The following is a 6,062-nucleotide window of genomic DNA, read 5'->3' as shown; positions in this document are numbered from 1 at the left end:
AAAAAATAAGGCCAGCGAAATAGAGTAGGCACAACGACTGTTAATTACATTCCAGAAAAGCCTGTAAAAGCAAAGAAAATCCAACATATTGACATTTTTCTTTCTTTAATGACCTAGGAAAAGCTAACTGAAATAATTGGGAAATTTTTTAAAAACTGTATTTTCAAAATTATTATGAAAGTATCAATACTTGGTATCTCTGAGTCTTAGATTGTGCATTCATTCATTTACCCCTTTATATAATTGTTCAACAAAAACTTATTGATTCCCAACTACGGACCAGGTCCTGTGCTTGTTGCTGAGGTCACAAACAATATGACACAGTCCTTGACCTCAAGGCTTCACTCTAACGATGGAGGCTAGTGCAGAAAAAGTGAAAGACAGCACTTTGTAACTGCTAAGATTAAGACATATGTAAATTTTGCCTCAATCTTGCTGAACCACTAGTAGTGACTATGCAGACCCATACCCTTTCTGGATGAAAATGCTATTTCCACTGAAGAAATGTCCTCCCTTTTCTACTGGCTACCTCCTGTGTAAAACTTTCCTGAACTTCTCAGGTGTGGATAAGCCCATCCTTCTTGGTGACCACAAAAGGCCTTGTACAGGTCTCTGTTGCTGCATTTAGCACATCCTTTTATTATTATTCTGTCTATCTTATTTTGCCTGAGTAATACGTGCACAGGAAGATTTGAGACTCATAGTTGACACCTAATACATGTCTATGAAATAAAATTTAAGTGAATAAATTAATTTCTAAACTTCCTTACTTTGTTTACTAGCTAACATGGCTGGGCAGTAAGAATACTATATCATACAATTATAATCAGATAAGATATGTTAATGACTATCTCCACATTTCCCCCCCCAAAACAATATATATTAATATATACTATAAAGCAAAAATAAGAGACCAACCTTTGGAAAGAAGGAAATTCAGGTTTAATTTCAGCTTCTCAATGAAAGTAGATATATTTCTCCCTCTGTCTTCTTGAAAACAAAGTCATCCCATAGCAATATGAAGACTTTTATAGCTTATTGAATTAGTTAATGTGTAATCCCTTCCCATGACTCTTCCAATTTGGATTAAAAAATTGCCATGAGCCTTTTAGGGAAGGTACCATGTCTAATTCAATGCTATTTGCAATTCACCCACTGATATTGGTTGGCAATAGTTTTTAAAGCTAATTAGCACATTGCAAAGGCCATCCAAAGGGAATCATTTGCATCAGCTGGGGAAAGCAAAACAAGTATTTGTGGAAAATAAGTAATGTTGTTAATTCGCTGGTCACAAGTCAAAGCATTTTTATCAGTTTGGACAATTTTAAATTAAGAAAATTTTTAGTGTAAACAATGAAAATAATGTTCAATTAATGCTTATAATATAGCTTTTATGACAAAGCAAAACCGGCTGTAAATTACAAAAAGAAATATATCAAACTTGTTAATTGATTAATTATGGGTGATGGTATTTTTATTTTTTTAATTTTTATTTTGTCGATATACAATGTGGTTGATTATTGTGGCTCATCACCGCAACCTCCCTCCCTCCCACCCAACAATGTCCTTTCTGTTTGCTTGTTGCATCAACTTCAAGGAATTGTAGTTGTTATATCTTCTTCACCCCCCCCCCGGTTTTTTTTTTGTGTGTGTTTGTGTTTGTGTGATTTTATTTATTTATTTTTAGCTCCCAACAATAAGTGAGAACATGTGGTATTTCTCTTTCTGTGCCTGACTTGTTTCACTTAATATAATTCTCTCAAGATCCATCCATGTTGTTGCAAATGGCAGTATTTCATTTGTTTTTATAGCTGAGTAGTATTCCATTGTGTAGATATACCACATTTTCCGTATCCACTCATCCGATGATGGACATTTGGGCTGGTTCCAACTCTTGGCTATTGTAAAAAGTGCTGCAGTGAACATTGGGGAACAGGTATACCTTCGACTTGATGACTTCCATTCCTCTGGGTATATTCCCAGCAGTGGGATAGCTGGGTCATATGGTATATCTATCTGCAATTGTTTGAGGAACCTCCATACCATTTTCCATAGAGGCTGCACCATTTTACGGTCCCACCAGCAATGTATGAGAGTTCCTTTTTCTCTGCAACCTCGCCAGCATTTATCGTTCATAGTCTTTTGGATTTTAGCCATCCTAACTGGGGTGAGATGGTATCTCAGTGTGGTTTTGATTTGCATTTCCCAGATGCTGAGTCATGTTGAGCATTTTTTCATATGTCTGTTGGCCATTTGTATATATTCCTTAGAGAAATGCCTACTTAGCTCTTTTGCCCATTTTTTAATTGGGTTGCTTGTTTTCTTCTTGTAAAGTTGTTCGAGTTCCTTATATATTCTGGATATTAATCCTTTGTCAGATGTATATTTTGCAAATATTTTCTCCCACTCTGTTGGTTGTCTTTTAACCCTGTTAATTGTTTCTTTTGCTGTGCAGAAGCTTTTTAGTTTGATATAATCCCATTTGTTTATTTTTCCTCTGGTTGCCCGTGCTTTTGGGGTTGTATTCATGAAGTCTGTGTCCAGTCCTATTTCCTGAAGTGTTTCTCCTATGTTTTCTTTAAGAAGTTTTATTGTTTCAGGGTGTATATTTAAGTCCTTAATCCATTTTGAGTTGATTTTAGTATATGGTGAGAGGTACGGGTCTAGTTTCATTCTCCTGCATATGGATATCCAGTTCTCCCAGCACCATTTGCTGAAGAGGCAGTCCCTTCCCCAGTGGGTGTGATGGTATTTTTAACCTTTATACTTTTCTATGCAAAGAGTATATACCTAAAATAAATAAAAATTACTGTTACTAAATATCTAGGCTTTGGGTTCTCAGTTACAACCTAGGAAGAATTATAGACTTATAGCTTTCAGTTGAAAGGGAACTTAAAGGTCATTTAGTCCTATCTTCCAACAAACATAGGAATCCTATTTACCATGTACCTCACATATGTATATCAGGTCTTGACCACACACAATGATGAAGCTGCTGCTGTTTTACAAACAGGACATTCCATTTTCACAGAGCTCTGATCATCAGACAGTTCTTTCCTATCTTATATTAACATTTACTTCTCTAACTTATATGCAATAGTCATCATCCTGTGCTTCCACTCTGTGTTCTACGTGATGACTCTGAGATGGTTATCATATCCTATCTAATCTTTTTAACCAGGGAAATTCCCACAATTCATTCAACTGTTCTCTTAATACCATGCATGACACAGTACCTATGAGAATTTTTGGTGTTAAATAAATATTTGTTGAATTGGCTTTGGAAGTGAGACCCCATCCTACTCACAGGCTCCACACATACTCCAGGGAAGGGAGTTATATGAGGGCATGGGTCACTAGGATCATCTAAGAATTCTGCCTATCACAATATCCTTCTCTTCTTTCCCTCTGATCTTCACTGGTTCTGTCTAAAGGCATTTTATAACAGTATCATATAATAGAACGTCATTTTATTAGTCAAAACTCAGTAACATCCAACAGCAGAATGAAAATCTTGTAATGGGAAAAAACCTCAACGTACGACTAATTCATAAAATTAGAAATAGAAAAGCAATCAGAAAAAGATCCAAATGCGCAGAAGCTCTTAGAATGTATTATATTCTAATTTTACCAAGTAATATAAAACTCAGCATGCCAATGTTGTGAGCATCTAATTTAGAGCTTTCTTTTGGTATGTTTCTGCTCTGTGCTTCAGAATTTGTAGGAGGTGGAGGACATCTCAATTTTACTCAATTCACTGAAACCTTCAAATGAGATTTCCTTGTTCCTCTGAAACACCTATTGTTTTCCTCCTTCCAAAAAGTTCCATGCGTTAAGTTCTTTTTTCATGTCTTTGATGAGCCATATGCAAGTCTAATTTGTAAGTCCTGTAAAGGTACAGAATCTAGAATCTCTACTCCTGTGGGCTTCTTTCCCCACCCCCAAACCCCCATTTAAAGCAAACATCCTCTCTCACATCTGATGTTTAACACAACTCTTTTGAATGTAAGTATCAAAGAAAAAAGAGAAATTACCATGCAGTTATAACCGATAGATATTTTTTCCTAAAGCACTTATAAAAGCCCTTGTTTCTGAAATACAAAATGCAATAAAACTAACTGTAAGTTAGAAGAGAAGTCAAATTTGACCCTAAAGCCCTTCGTATCACACAGAACTAATGCATTTCTATATGCTGGAAATATAAAGAGCTCTCACTTGGATTAAGTTTTTTTTGTGATGGTTCATACACAAAGAGGACTCCTTGTTTATCTTTCTCCTTCGCTTGGCTTTAATAAGTCTGATACGGTTGTAGAAATTCACCACCACCACCACCACCACCACCACCATCATCATCACTTGGTGCCTCCCCCATTTAGGAAAGTCGTCTTCGAGATCACCTGCTCGCCACTCGGGCCTGTGCGAGCACTGTACCTGGGTGATTTTACTTCTCTGTACTTGGTAAAAATTTCTCTGTACTTTTATCTTTTTTTACATATCTATCTCCTCTCTTGGAGGATGAGATCCCTACATAGGGATCATATCACTATCTGGGCCCATATCACTCATCTGTGTTATACGGAGAAGGGGACAAAATGAGAATCGAGCAAAAGGATTATAAGCAGTAATATCACAGAGTGGCTCCTGAGGTCTAAAACAAGTGGACCAGTATTTAGTGCCTCTAAAAATAAGAAGTCAGTAGGCTTTCCGCTCAAGTTTCCCATGCCGTTAGCCTGATGTGCTGCTTTATGTGTACTCAAGGGAAACACGCCCCTGTAAGAAACTAGCCAAAGATGCATTAAAGCAGCAGAGCCAGCTCCAGGTCTTTGCAGCCAGAGCTTGGCATTTTATTATGGTCCCCACCACCGGAACACACCCCCAAGTCCCACTCTGGCTTCTCCACACGGTCACGTGTTACCACAGCAGCGTGCTTCCATGCAGACTGGCTCTAGCTGAAACCTCACCATTCCTGCTGGGAAGGCTTGAAGCAGCAAGAACTGCACAGTCCAAGCTTCATCTCACTGAGGAAGAAATCCTACTGTCACCCCGCTTCGGTCTAATGTATTTTGTCGGGAATCTTCTGCTGAGCTCTCTGAGAAGTGTATCTTCTCTTCTGATAAGCTTTTCAGTAGCTCAAACATACAGAAAAGGGTAGCAAATAAAAAAAGCGGAGCTTCCCAACTGTGTGCAGAGGGACACTGGAAAGTGGCAAGTGCTGATGGGTGTGCTGGGGCAGCTTGCTCTCCCGGGCCAGCCGTGTTAAACTTCCAGCAGCCCCAATACTCACTCACTGTGTCATAAACATTTTACTATATTTGATGATGTGCCATGAAGTAAAAATGGTGTAATACACTTGTGGACGCACCAGCCAGATTTAGCATATATTGACATTTTGCCATATTTGTTTCAGAATACTCCTCCAAGTAATAGCTAAAGCTCCATATTCCGCTGCCCCTTCCCCCCCAGCCTTGCCTCACTCCTCCTTTCTCGCTCTCCCCAAAGCTACCTCTCTCCTGGAAGTGGTGTGACTCCTTCCTGTGCATGCGTGGTGCTGTTGTTGCACACGTAGGTACACTTAGCAATCTACCATCATCATGTACTTCTAAATTTTACATAAGTGATCTCATAGTGTAAGAATTGTTTCACACTCATTTTTAATTAGGCATGATATTTTTATAATTAAAGTTTGATTTACTATTCCAGAATTATTAATATATTCTGATCTATTGCCACCTTTTAGTTTGTGTTTTCTATTTAATAATGTCTTTTCTCTGTTAATTTTTTTCCTTTTCTCTTTCAATTTGATTGATTGTATTTTCTTTTTTGCTAACTGTAGTGGATTGAATTATGTCTTCCCAAAACTCCCTTGAAGCTTGAATTGTGTCCCCCAAATTTTATGTATTAGAAACTTAGCCCCCACCGTGACTGTTGAAAGGGTGGGAAATCCTATTATAGTAGTTGAAAGGTGGAGCCTTGAAGAGGTGATTAGATTGTAGGGCCATGCTGTAGTGAATGGATTAAAAATGGTGGTCAGGGGCGTGGTTCTGAGGCCTTTAAGAGAAAAG

This window comes from Cynocephalus volans, chromosome 8 (assembly GCF_027409185.1).
Source record: "Cynocephalus volans isolate mCynVol1 chromosome 8, mCynVol1.pri, whole genome shotgun sequence".
Lineage (NCBI taxonomy): Eukaryota > Metazoa > Chordata > Mammalia > Dermoptera > Cynocephalidae > Cynocephalus > Cynocephalus volans.
Note: the sequence above shows the minus strand (reverse complement) of the source record.